The 15,346-nt window shown below is 34.1% G+C and overlaps 1 pseudogene; it reads left to right on the forward strand.

Moving 5' to 3' along the window:
* Positions 1-204: 204 nt before the first annotated feature.
* The window catches only part of LOC125864026 (gibberellin 20 oxidase 1-like), a 122,391-nt pseudogene continuing 107,249 nt past the window's right edge, over positions 205-15,346 (forward strand).

The following is a 15,346-nucleotide window of genomic DNA, read 5'->3' on the forward strand; positions in this document are numbered from 1 at the left end:
TTTCAAAATTTATGGTCAAACATATCTTTGAAAGTATTTCCTTTTTTAAAATCTGATTCAAACAAAAAACTTCTATCCAAATTTTAAGCATCCTTAAGCCCTATATAATCCTTCATTTTGGCTCCTCGCAGTAAACTACTTCTACTTCCTTTTCCCAATTTTGACATATTGCACAAGAAAGAAAAAACCAAACCCTTGCTTACAATGACCACTGATAGTATAATCACAAATGAGAAATCACCTATGCTTGATGAGGAAAAACCATTGATTTTTGATACATCCCATATGAAAAATGAGTCCAGCATTCCCACACAATATATATGGCCGGATGACGAGAAGCCTTGTGTTGTAGCACATAAAATTCATGCTCCCCTTATTGACTTAAGGGGTTTCTTTTCTGGTGACCCTGCCGCCGCCGAACAAGCATCTAGGCTTGTTGGTGAAGCGTGCAGGATTCATGGTTTCTTTCTTGTTGTCAATCATGAAGTTGATGCTAATCTCGTCTCTAATGCCCATCATTATATGGATAGATACCTCTGATCGCCCCGAGCCGAGCGAGATTGGAGACCGCCTTAATGATTGTTCGTAATGGGCCTACCATTTAACGTACGTATGTCATGTGGTTTTTGTTTTTTGTACCTTTGCCGTCCCTCAGCCCCTCTCCCACCCTTTCTATATATCTTTGGCATTCCTCTCTGTGAAAAGCAAAAATCTCAAGGAAAATTGGTGAACATTGTGGTTATGCCAGAAACTTTACTGGAAGGTTTTCTTTGAATCTTCCTTGCAAAGAGACACTCTTTTTACGATACTCGGCTAAAGAAGGCTCATCTCACATAGTTGAGGAGTATTTCCAAAGTATATTGGGTGAATGCTTTAAAAATCTTGGGTAAGGACAATTAACTATCTTAGTTCTCATCTTTTTCAATTTTTTATCGTACTTTTCTTTTTGGTATGTTTCAAAAAAATATTTTTTCCTTTTTGGGCATGACATGTTTTAGACCACTAAATTAAGTGATATTCTTGTACATTTTATATATATAAATATATATATTATTTTATTTTATTTTATTTATTTATTTATTTTTGTCTAAGACTACTGAATTCAAAAGTTTCTTTAATTTCTTAAACTTTATGTCAAATTAAAATCAGACAAAAAAATTGAAACAAAAAAAGTGTCTATTTTTCTATTTTTCGATTATGTAAATGAATTAACCTTTTTTCCCTTTAATTACACAGGAATGTTTATCAAGATTATTGCAATTTCATGAGCACACTTTCTCTTAGGTACATGGAACTTAAAGGGATGAGCCTAGGTGTATAGAAGAGCAACTTTAAAGAGTTTTTCGAAGATAATGAATCCATAATGAGACTCAACTATTATCCCCTGTGCCAGAAACCAGAGTTCACCTTAGGAACATGGGCTCACTATGATCCAACGTCATTAATCGTTCTCTATCAAGATTCTGTTAGCGGACTTCAGGTTTTTGTGGACAACAAATGGTACTTCATCTTTTGTAGTTAACATAGGCGACACATTTATGGTAAGCAAATTTACAAACTAGTACTATATAATAAGCTAATGTATTATGTATTACATACAAATAATATAAGCAGAATCAATTAAGCAAATAATACATTTTTTTTGTTGAAAAACATTATAAGATCTTTCCACATGATGCGCAATGATATACCTCATGAATTCTTAGACTTACAACTTGAATATGATATATTTGGTGTTTGTCCTTTTGCAGGCCCTATCGAATGGTAGATACAAAAGTTGCTTACATAGAGCAGTGGTTAACAACAAGACTCCTAGAAAATCACTTGCTTTCTTTCTTCGTCCAGACAATGATAAGGTGGTGAGTCCACCAACTGAATTGGTGTACTACAAAAACCCTCGACTATACCCGTACTTCACATGGCCTGCTCTCCTTGAGTTTACTCAAAAGCATCACAGAGCTGATACAAACACTCTTCAAGCTTTCTTGATGTGGATTCAAGACAATAATGTAGAAGCTTAAGAGCTATACATATAAGGTTCAAAATTGAAGGCCTTGGAATCTTTTGTATAGATGTTGAATCTTTGATTTAGAACTACAAATATTCCTGTTGCAATAATTCTATTAAGTTAGACACCTAGTATTTAGGAGTTGATTTCTATTTCAGTTTGTTTTTTAGTTTGTAAATACATGTCTTTTGTTAGTAAATAATTTAAAGTTCTGTAGTGCAATACATAATTTACCCTTCAACTTTTCTTCCATTGTTATTTTCATGCATTTCTTTTCTTTCAAAAACTGATAAGTGGGATCTCGAGCTATTTTTCTGAAGGGACCTTTGAGTGAAGAGATGGATTTCAAAAATAGTTTTTCGTGAATAACTCATGCTGTTTTTAGTAATGAAAATTACCAATTATGAGTTGTGAGAACGGATAATTACTTGGAGGCCCTTGATCTTTAGGAAGGAAGGCGTGGAAGAGGATTATGAAATGAATCCGCTACAAAATATCCCACCCAAGCGAAAATCAAGAGTTACAAGGAAAAGAAAATCATGAAGTCCACAACGAAAGTAACTCTGTTTGTTATTATCTCAACAACTATTTTAAAGAGAATTATATTTCTCCCATAACCAAAAAAAATTTGGAATTATCTTAAGAAAAAATATGTTGGAGGTGAAGGAATTCAAGTTGAAAAGAATATAAGACTCCAAGAAAATCAAAGAATGCTTGGTATTGATAACAAGGTCATATTTCTAGGCACTAGATCAGAAAAAGTAAGAGATAAATATAAACACAAGAAGCCGAAGGTTGATTCATTGAATAATTTGACTTAAAAAAAAAATCAAGAAAGTCATTCTTTGGATGTGATATTAAAGACTCCCTTAATTAAGAGGAAATTGAGTGAATGCCAGAATCCTAAGAAACAACCACCCCCTAGATATTATTGAATAGACATGTGATAACAGTAGTATTAAAGAAAAGAAGGCAAAAATTTCCAATTCCATGGGAAAAGGCTTCAGCAGAAGCAGAACTAGTGAAGGGACTGATGGAAAAGGTAGAGGTAAGAAGAGACAGCGAGTCGGGCAAGATATAGATTGCACTATTTCTCAGCATAATGCAGAAGCTGAAGATTCTGTACCATCCTTTCTCCTTTTCTATATATGTTAGCTAGTCTTTTGCCATTGAGACGACTTGTTGTGTTCCACTAATGGGACTTGCATTTTTTCACATTACACAACTTTGTACTCGTGACTTTTGAGGTTCTTGTATTGGTTCCATTGTATATAGTTCCAATTAGCAACGCACTTCATCGTTAACCTTTGTTAAATTGTTGGTAGGTAATAAATTTTTTATAATAATTTGTGACTAAATAATATTAGAAATGGATTTTGTTGTTTTGCTATAAAATTTATCGATTGCTAATTTCCATTTTTAGTCATATCTTATGTGAACAAGACACTTTAGAAGAGCTTGAAGTGGCTTCAACAAAAGGTTGCAAAATAGAAAAATTCCCTTTTGAAGAATCTTGATCAGCTTCTACACTCTGCCGAGACAGTGTAATCTAGATTTTGTCAAACTCGTTCTCCCTTTTCCATCAGTCCCTTCGCTAGCTCTGCTTTAGCTGAAGTCTTTTTCAATAGACTTGGATACCTTTCTTTCTTTTCTTTCTTACAGTGTTATCACATATCTTTTCTATAATATCTGGGGGGGGGGGGAGGTTGTGTTTTCGGATTCTAACATTCACTCTATTTCCTCTTAGGGGAGTCTTTAATGTCCCATCCCAAGAATGGCTTTCTGAATTTTTTGCTAAATTCAAATCTTTCAATGAATCAATCTTTAGCTACTTCTATTTATATATATCACTAACCTTTTCTTATCCCATAGTTTGATAAAACAGTTCCCCATTGGGATCGTCATCATAACTTACATCATTTCTCCTACACTTTTAAACTGTAGAACTATCCAAATCTATCTTACTTAAGTTTCTTGTCTTGGAATTTTCTATACATACAAAACATGTCACATAGAGTTAAGAGAAATCCAAGGATTTTATCAAGTTTAAAATACGATAGCTTAAGATATACCCCCATCTAGATGTTTCTCAAGTGATCTTCTGTTCTCATTTTTCTTACGCATTTGATTCTCTAAATTTGAGCTACTTGACATGCCCACTAGTTGATGACCATTTTTATCAGTGGGAGAATTAGTAGTTGTTGGAATATATACTATTAACCATATCTTAAGATATAATATTTATTATAAAATAAATATTTATTCAGTTTTAATAGATCCTATATTCGTTTATGGTGTATGTTTACTTATATAGTAGATGATTTAGTGTGTAGAGTTTTAGCTTATACACAGAGGATTAAATTGGTCTTATAAGTATAAAGTTTTTTGTTCACAATCTAGGATGGAAATTTGACATGCAATCCGTACGATTGTAGCATAAGATTATATGTAATTTATCTTGATTATGGGAACGATATAGTTCCAACTTCTTGTGCTAGTGCATTTTGTATGTATTGAACAGGATCGAGTAGAGATAGTTGTTTTAGACTGGCTGGCAAAAACATATTCTCTAAACTATTAAATGTACTTATATTCTTAATCCTGATATAACTATTATGATCTGTGTATATTAGTTATCGTTTTGATTTATTAAAAGGTGAGATTCTGAGATGAGTCAATATTTCTGGTAGATTGGATGATAATAATATATATATAAATGAGCACTGAATTTTGTTATTTAGGATTATTCGAAATATTATGATCTACTTAATGTATTATATCTCTTATTTCAATAGACTTTACGCACCCACTTAGTACTACTTAAGCTTTTCTCTTGGTAGAGATAAGATATAAATTCAAAGAATGCATTGTAAATGTACCTTATGTTAGAAGGAATTATTTCCAGTTTCTAACTAGATAAGAGATGAGTATTTAATATATTTGTTTTTAACTCTCCTATCATTGAGTTTGATGAATATTTTATTTCTTGTGGTATATTGATGCGTGTTTTTTTATTAGTATTATCTCTCATGAATTGAATTATATTATTCTGCCTCATAAGGGAAATTATATTTTAAATTGAATAAAACTTATCTTTACATTAGCGTCTAAGTCATTTATTCTGAATATAATTTCGAGGTTGGTTAATGAATGGACATAACAGTTCATTGAAAGTGCAGTCACTACCAACATGTGAGTCTTGTTTAGAAGGAAAAATGACTATGACCTTTACCTAAAGGAAAAAGAGGTAGTGATAAGTTATATTAATCTATTCTGATTTATGTAATAAATAAGCATTTGGGCAAGAGGTGAATTTGAGTATTCTGAGTTTTCAAGAAGTTTACTCATGATATGTTTTTTTTTTTTTGATGTTTTGTAAGTCTAAATGTCTTGATAAATTGAAAATAATTACGACACATGAAAATAACATCATGAAAAGTATATAAAGTCATTGTAATCTGATTGCATTTCTGTCACGACCCAACCCACCGGATCATGTGGGCGTCCACTCTAACACTTAAGTAGGGGAACCTTCATATCCCAATAGTTAAACTTGCGAAAAGATTAAAGAAACATAGATAAATATACTAATATGATTTTATAAATAATATCTTTAGACACACTTTTAGTTAAAACTTGTAAAGTAATTTAACAACTCCCATGGATCTAGCCTAAACAGGTACAAGAGCTACTAAGAGTAGCACTGGACAAACAAATAAAAGACATAGCTCCCACCATGCAAAAGGAAAAGTAGAAGTTGTTGGAGATTTTCTTTGTCTTCACCTAATAAAATGTCACCAATCTTGCATCCAGACTATGTCAAAGACATAGCAAGGGTAGTGTCAGTACAAAACACGCGTACTAGTAGGCATCATCGGTCAACCCGACGCCCACCACATAACATAAGAAACCAACTAGTAAGATCATGAAATAAACCACTGGCTTCTCCACCTTTACCCTCTCTTAAAAATACCACCAAATTACACTAGAACTCTAACTACTAACCACTTTCCAGTCAACCTACTTACTAGGTACTTGATCATAGCCTAACCATTCTAACACGTAGAAAAACATCCCCAAGTACGACTACAAACATTCCAACTAGCCGCTCAAGTCATACCCTTACTTCCTCGCCACACTGACTAACCATGGTCACATAGTACATTACATCAAGCTTTCTTACCACTAACTCAATCTCTTTCCCCAAGGTGAAATTCACCTAAGCATATTCGTCAGACACACTGCCTCTACTTCCCGCCATCATGTTTACCTGCATCGCTCCCGTGCAGGAGATCTGCGTAGCGGAAAAGGATGATTACGTTCATTTCACTGTTCTGGAAGAGGCCGTGACCGGCCTGGTGCCCCCGGAGGATTTAAATTCCGACACCGACACCTCCCGGTCACAGGGTTCTTGAGTTTCTTTCTTCGCCCCTCTTGGGCTTGTAAATTTTTAAGACACTTTGTTTTATCTTATAATTTCCTAATTTTTTTGTAAGCACATGGATGCTCGATTTTGTTGTCTAATACAACTTATATTTAATGGTTAATGGGTTATGATACACTATTTATGTTGTTGAACACTGTTTGACTGGCAGGGGTGAGTTCGGACACCATTCGAGGTCTGAAATTGTGATTGGGAAAAACATGGAAGGACATGATGAGGTTCTGCTTCTCCTCATTCCACTCTGGCAGTCTCCCCTTGGTGGGAATAATCCCACCCCAGTGGCCAAAACGGAGGCAGAACCTCTACTAAGATTTTTCTAGGGGTATTAGGTTTTTTAAAATTTCCCAAATGTCCTCAACTTCACCCTGCAATTCAAGAATAATTCTCATAACTAGGACTATCGTGGTTGCCCTCTAGTTAATCCCACGATACACAAGTCAATTCACTCTCGTTAATTAAGCACCACAACTCATACATCCACAAGATACACCCCGACATTTACAACTCACCTAATTTACACCACTTAGCCAACACATTGCACATAATAAGGTTCAGACACACGTTTATAATGCACACAATCGCATCATCGCATTCAACAAGTTCAACTTTACATACATGGTTAATTCAATCAACAAGAAGCACACATTCACACTTCGTAGATACAATACACAGACAATTTCAATTCATTAGTTAGTTCCTCCCATAGATGACCATTACTGGTCATCCATGCCTTTCAAAATCCCTAAGGCTAGATACCAATTGGAACCTTTCCAGTTCCAATTAACTTGTTGGTGTCCCTTCAGTCGGATCAACAACGTCTAGTTCACTTCATTGAGATACCAATTGGACTCAACTCATACCACAAGCGACACTCGCATGAAAGGAAAGAATAAGTGGAACAATTTCCTAGAATACTTCCTAGCCTCCTATAGATTCGATGTGGACGACAACACACCAATCCACATGAGTTTAGTCCACATTTGCTCTTGTACAGGGAGACCGATAATCTAGGCAGTAATACCAATTTGTCACGACCCAACCCATCAGATCGTGCGGGCATCCACTCGAACACCTAAGTAGGAGAACCCTCATATCCCAATAGTTAAACATGCGGAAAGATTAAAGAAACGGAGATAAATATACTAATATGATTTTATAAATAATATCTTTAGACACACTTTTTGTTAAAACTTATAAAGTAATTTAACAACTCCCATGGATCTAGTCTAAACAGGTACAAGAGCTACTAAGAGAAGCACTGGACAATAAAATAAAAGACATAGCTCCCACCATGCAGAAGAAAGAGTAGAAGCTGCTCGAAATTTTCTTCGTGTTCACCTAATGAAACGTCACCAATCTTGCATCCAGACTATATCAAAGACATAGCGAGGGTAGTGTCAGTACAAAACATGAGTACTGGTAGGCATCATCGGTTAACCCGACGCCAACCACATAACATAAGAAACCAACTAGTAAGATCATGAAATAAACCACTGACTTCTCCACCTTTACCCTCTCTTAAAAATACCTCCAAATTAGTAGAACTCTAACTACTAACCATCTTCCAGTCAACCTACTTACTAGGTACTTGATCATAACCTAACCATTCTAACCCGTGGAAAAACATCCCCAAGTACGACTACAAACATTCCAACTAACCGCTCACGTCATTCCCTTACTTCCTCGTCACACTAACCATTCATGGTCACATAGTACATTACATCAAGCTTTCTTAACACTAACTCAATCTCTTTCCCCAAGGTGAAATCCACCTAAGCATATTTGTCACACAAGCTGCCTCTACTTCTCACCATTACAAAACACAAACAGCCATTACTATCCATTACGCGCCCCTTGAACACTTTACCCCTCCACTATACCCAACAAGTCCAACATGTATAAGTCAATACAAAAATATACTCACAAGCGCATATCGAGCATATACAACATAACAACTTCACGTTTTGCAAGATTCCCAATTATGCCACATCATTGGTCCTCTCATGGAACCCAAACCTAAACCCAAACAGTTAGCATGACGGAACGTGGCAATCGATCCAAGTTAGTTATGCTGAAATATGGTAACCGATCCCATAGTTATGCTGGAACGTCGCAACCGATCCAATAGTTATGCCGGAACGTAGCAACTGATCTATGTTTGTTATGCCGAAACGTGGCAACTGATCCATTCAACACACCACAAACATAATCACAAGTATATCCTCAAGATCATACATTTAATTCATGAATTCATGGAAATAATAATTCATTCATCTCATTTACAATAAGTGTAATCCATAATGCAACATTCATATACATACATTATCATAATGAAGCAGGAAAATACATACATCACACAATCATATAATCACAACTGTCACTTATGAATTACTCCTCAATCCCTATCATATATGCATTAGTTTAACCATACTTAACCCTACTTCATCATCTAAGGCTTCTTTCTTAGGTTTAATCACAATTCATCATAAATCCTCAATTCAATCACTCTAATTTATGATCTAGCATACATTGATAATTCTAGTTCCATTTATGATTTCATATTCATTTTCTTGAAATGATTCTATCCAAGATAGCAATTCTAGAAGCCCTAACAAGTCATCAATTTCTCTTCTCAAGGCATAAACCCAATTACTTTGATTTTTAGAAATTATCCATGGAATTCAGTTGGTGCACGAAGGTCTACACATAACTACTCCATTCATAATTAAAACCTAGCCTACTTGGGCGCCATGCAGTTGCACGGAGTTTTGACTTTGATTCCTATTTATCAGGCTTTGTGAGGGTGAATTTGGCCAAGAATCCACAAGATATCACCATTCTCAAGCTAGAAATCTCCTTCTCCTTCCTTCCCAAGCTTAGAGCAGCTTTTTTGCCGTTTCTAGGGTGTTTTACGACTTATTTAGGTATTTTAGAAAGATGGAGAAAATAGGATTTCTTGTAATTTATGTTCTGCCTCGCCTATCCCGCCCTAGCGCCAGCTTACCCCATCTTGGCGCCGCCGCCCTAGCGGCATCTGGCCCGCTATGGGGGGACAAAGGCCTAGAATTTTCCTGAATTTTGTTTCTCCTAAATAACGACGGTCTCGGGTCATTATAATTTCTATTGTTTACGCTAGACACTCTATAATAGACTGGTGTAGAAGAGAAAAGGAGTAGACTCTTATGAAGATGATAAGATTAATTATTGACTTATTATTAGTTATTTTGTTTCTTTTAAGATAGGTTCTAATAACTACATATCACATTCTGAATTCAATTTCTTTCAAATTAGTACCTTGAACAACTATAGAACTAGTTTGATTTGACGTAAGTCTAATTTGTGACATGTTCAGATATAGGATTGTCCAGCACTTGTGCTGAGTGGGAGAATAAGAAAATTGGAATTAAGAACAAAATGTGTGTATTAATTGGATATCCTAAAGAATGAAAGACGGTTTATTATAATGTCCTAAAGAAAATAACGCAATTGTTAATACAACTGTCTGAATTCTAGAAAAGGATTATTTATAAGTAGACCATGTTCCTAGAAGTAAACTAGTTTAATAGGAATTGAACAAATAAATAACAAATAAGTCAATTATAAATTCAGAAGCTCAAGAACATCTAATCGGTATTGCAGAATTGATGTTCCATTGCATTTAAGTAGTGAGAGAAACATTACTAGACATAAGAAAACTACTACCTCAAGTAGAGGGAGTGATGTTGAGCAAATTAGCACTACATGAAAAGTTTTTAATATTTCAATATCAAAAGATTTTGAAGAAAATATTAAGACTAAATAACATGAAAGTGTGATAATGTAGTAGTACTTAGTCGTAGTGGGAGAATCATAATGAAGATTGATTTGTTTTGTATGCTTCAGAGAACTTTCATGATAGAACTCCCAAAGAACTCCTCAAAAGTAGTACACTCTTGAAGGGTTTCATGATAAGGTCTCTCAAGATCTAGTACAAAATCTATTTGTTACGACGAAGCACTACTAGACAAAATTGCATTAGAAAATAGCTTGGTAGATTTATTTCGATAAGAAATAAATGAATGCATGTGAAAGTTGTAAATGCAGAGTTAAGAGTGTAAGTAGGAGGTTGTTAGGGTATATACTATTAATCATGTATTAAGAGATAGTATTCTAACAATTTTGAAGATTAAATATATAATTTGGAGATTATTAGTGTATATACTATTAACCATGCATTTTGATATAGTGCATTATAACAATTGTGATGGTTAAAAGTTTAAGTGAGAGATTGTTGGGAGATATACTATTAACCATAGCTTAAGATATAATATTTATTATAGAATAAATATTTATTTAGTTTTAATAGATCATATATTCGTTTATGGTGTCTGTTTACTTATATAGTAGATGATTTAGTGTGTAGATTTTTTGCTTATATACAGAGGATTAAATCATCGGTTCTTATAAGTTTAAAGTTTTTTGTTCACAATCTAGGATGGAAATTGGACATGCCATCGGTACGATTGTAGAACAAGATTATATGTAATTTATCATGATTATGGGAACAGTATAGTTCAAACTTCTTGTGCTAGTGCATTTTGTATATATTGAACGGGACCGAGTAGAGATAGTTGTTTTAGACTTGCTCGCAAAAAATATTCTCTAAACTATTAAATGTACTTATATTCTTAATCTTTAACTATTATGGTATGTATATATTAATTATCCTTTTGATTTATTAAAAGGTGAGATTTCGAGATGGGTCAATATGCCTGGTAAATTGGATGATAATAATATATATTGGTGAAGCAATAAGTTAGTTGATGGAATCCATGTCTCGTTACAGAGATTGATTGATATGCCTTTTTGAGAAGCTTATAAATTTTCATTGTGTCAAACCTTGCAAGTGAATTTATGAATCCTGTTGGTTTTTTTAATAAATAAATTAAGAAAATAACAGAGAAAGACTTTGAGAGAAAAAATACTACAGTATTATCAACGGGAATTATATTATTAATAATCCAGAAACTTGCATTTATAGATATAATTTCAAACTAAAATAGAAAAATAAGTTACAAACTTATTAGTTTAATTCAAATCACAAATAAAAAGAACTAACAATTAAATATAAGTCAAATAGGACTCTAATAACATAATTTAGAAACCCTAAAAATAGCTAACTGTTTTATTTTTGCAATATCCTGAGACATATTCTCAACACTCCTTCTTGGATCAGGATTGTAGATTGCAGTGTCATTTGAATTGACCTTGTGAACAAATCTTCTAATTCATCTTTTGTCTTGCAAGACTTGTGTGCATCTTATGTTTGATTAAATGAGAAGGTCTTACCTTTCATTTCATCTTGTAAAATGTTTTGCGTAGTAGAATAAAAAATTTGACAATAGTTGTCTCCAAATAATAATTTAAATCCTTTTTCTATTAACTGATCAACACTAAACAAACTTTTATCAATACCAGGCACATAAAGAACATCTGAAATCATTTTTGTACCTGAATTTATTTTAATTGAAACAAACCCTTTTCCTTTTGCAGGAATACAATCACCATCAGAATGAACACTTTAAAAAGATTTCTTTCATATGTCATGTGGTTTGTACAAACACTATTAATCATCCAAAAATAAGATTTTTTGGTTAAAAACCAAGTTGCCACAAATAAGTGGTCTTTTTCTTCTTCTTCAGTAGTGACTTGGGCAACTGTTTCATCTTTTTGAAATTTATTTTTGCAAATCACAGCTTCATGACCCAGTTGTTTGCAGTTCTTGCACTGTGCATCTACTTTTTGCCAACATTTATGTGGAGGATGTCCATTTTTTCCACAGTGCTGACAAGGTGGGTAATTTTAAAAAAATTACCCTTGCTTTGAGTTTTGTGGCTGGCTACTAATGCTCCTTCAACCATGCCATCTTGTATCATAAGTCTCCTTTATTCCCGAGCCTGCAAAGAATTTAACAATTTTGCCAAGGTAATTTTGGACAGATCTTGTGTGTTTTCCAAGGTAGTTATACACGATTCATATCTGTCAAGCACTGTTACAAGAACTTTTTCAGCAATTCTTACATCTTTAAATTCATTGCCTGGTAATCTTACCTTGTTGACAATACCAAGCAATCTGTTACAGTATTCCTTGACTGTTTTCAACTCTTTCATTCTCTTGTCACGACCCAGACCATCGTGATTGACACTAACACTAACCCTTCGGTGGGAGAACCATTACTACTAACCAACTACTTCCAAAACTAAGCATTTAAATATACGGAAACAGGTTTAAATGCAGAAATAAAGTGGAGTTCCCCTAAACTCCGCAAGTCTAACAAATCGTTACTAAAACATTGCGGAAAACACCCGTAGAATTTGAAAGTCAATGTACCAAAATATCTAAAGTTCAACCAGTCTAAATAAAATGGGTACAACTAAACATACGAGTATGTCTAACTAGAAAGTGTGAGTCCGAAAAGAGTGGACTAAAACATAGAGGACCCATGGAAGCCTGAAAGAACTGGCTCACCCTTGAATTCGATCTTGCTCACTGATCTTCTAAACAAGGTTTGTCAGTAGCTCCCTGAAGTTGCCTTGTACTCAACAAAGAAAGAGAAAGTGCAGTATCAGTACACAACCACAATGTACTGGTAGGATCACGCGGCTATTCCAGCAAGGGAAACATATATGAACAGTCACAACATAGTAAACATGCATATACCGAACATATACAATATCAATTATCATTTCAGGAGCAATGTATCATTCCACATTTTCAATAATACATATATATTACAAGTCAACGGTCCTCTCATAGAACCCATACACAAATTATTAGTGTGCCGGATCGTGACAGTCGATCCAAGTTAGTGTGTCAGAATGTGACACATGTTCCAATATGTATGTCGATACGTGACATTCGATCCCAGTTAGTGTGTCAGAACGTGACACCTGATCCATTCAACATGCCACAATCACAATCACAGTTTACATTCTCATAATCATACAATCAAGTGTTTATTCATGGCTTACAAACATTCATTCATACTCATTTGCATTAGATGTGATCAATAGTGCAACACTCACATACATACATGCATTACAATGAAGCAAATACTAACATACATTACAAAAATATGAAATCAAACCATCACCTACCTCGAAACCAAGCTTGAATCCTTCTAAGGCACCTAGATATTCACTTTTTGGATTCTTTCTGCTTGTTCTAGGTCTAATTATTCGGATTATAACAAACCCAATAACCCAAGACCAAACCCATGATCCTAAGGTGCATCTAGGGATTTTTCCCACCATCAACTTCAGACCAAACCCTTCCCCAACGATAAATACCCATAAATTTATGTTCTACGTATCGAAAAATGGATTGGGGGATAAATTCCTTACCTTTAGCACCAAAAGTCGTGGAAAATAGGCAAGAAATCTGTTGGGGTCGTCTCCTAACTCTTAAGAATGAAGTTTTCACAATAATGACGTTTTTGGGGTTTATATCCGACTTAAGTCGCGACTGATCTGCCCCAGCCGGACCCAACCCACCACAAAGGCCTCGCCATGGCGGCTTACACGGAGAAAGAAAGTCCGAATTAGAGTTTCAAACCCTCATTTCACAACACACATTCAACCCATGATGTTCAAAAGCTACCCGTTCATGCTAAGACTAGTTTCAAGAGTTCTGCTCGCCCGAATTCGATTCTGTAAAGTCGTATGGGTTCCTTAACATCTTAGGTATCCACTCATGTGATCAAATTCATTATTGGATCTCTAGTTAATTACCAAATTTTCCTAGACTCACATGACTCCAATTTCATCCAAATCTAGACTAGGCTAGGAAATTTCAAGTTACTACCAAAAAGTTTTTTGACCCAAAAATTTTCCCAGATGGCTTTTCTATTACTTTGCAATTTGAATTCCCTCATTAAATTTAATACCTTTATTCCTCGTACCCTTTCATCTCCATTTTTTCTTGAGATAATTCCAAATTTCTTTTGGTGATATGAGACATGATTTTTGAGAAATTAATTGTCAAAACAACAACAAACAAAGTTGCTTTTGACTTCAACTTAATGATTTTCTTTTCCTAGTAACTCTTATTTGCGCCACTGTGGGATTATTTGGCAGCAGATTAATTTTATAATTCTCTTCCATGGCTTTCCAAAGATCAAGAGCCTCCAAGAAATTTCCATTCTCACATACCATAGTTGATAATTCTCACTATCAAAAATAGGAGGAGCTATTCGTGAAAAACTATTTTCAAAATCTATTTTTCTACTCACAGGTCCCTCAAGAAGAAGGCTCTAGATACCAATTGTTGGTTTTTTTAATAAATAAATTAAGAAAATAATAGAGAAAGACTTTGAGAGAAAAAATACTACAGTATTATAAAAGGGAATTATTTTATTAATAATCCAGAGACTTGCATCTATAGATATAATTCCTAACTAAAATAGAACAATAAGTTAGTAACTTATCAGTTTAATTCAAATAACAAATAAAAAGAACTAACTCCTAAATATAAGTCAAATAGGACTCTAATAACATAATTTAAAAACCATAAAAATAGCTAATTGTTTTATTTCTGCAATATCCAGTAGTGCTCTAAAGGAAAATAATCATTGAATTAAATTCGTCAGTAATTTAATTTATTGATTAGTATCTGTAATCTTAACATGGTGAAATACATAAGTGTTTAATCGGAAATTTCAAAATATAAATAGAGGAGTGCAATTACAAATTTCTAGTGGAATGATTTGTAATTTATTATGGTAAGAATAATTCAAATTAATTATTTGGAATTATTTCCATAATAGGAAGGCTCAGTAATTAATTTTGTTGTCCCTACAGTGCCCATATTTAACTAGAACTTAGAATCCTATTTCTAAGGAGAAAAGAGGAGACTAG

Source organism: Solanum stenotomum, chromosome 5 (assembly GCF_019186545.1).
Source record: "Solanum stenotomum isolate F172 chromosome 5, ASM1918654v1, whole genome shotgun sequence".
Taxonomy (NCBI): domain Eukaryota; kingdom Viridiplantae; phylum Streptophyta; class Magnoliopsida; order Solanales; family Solanaceae; genus Solanum; species Solanum stenotomum.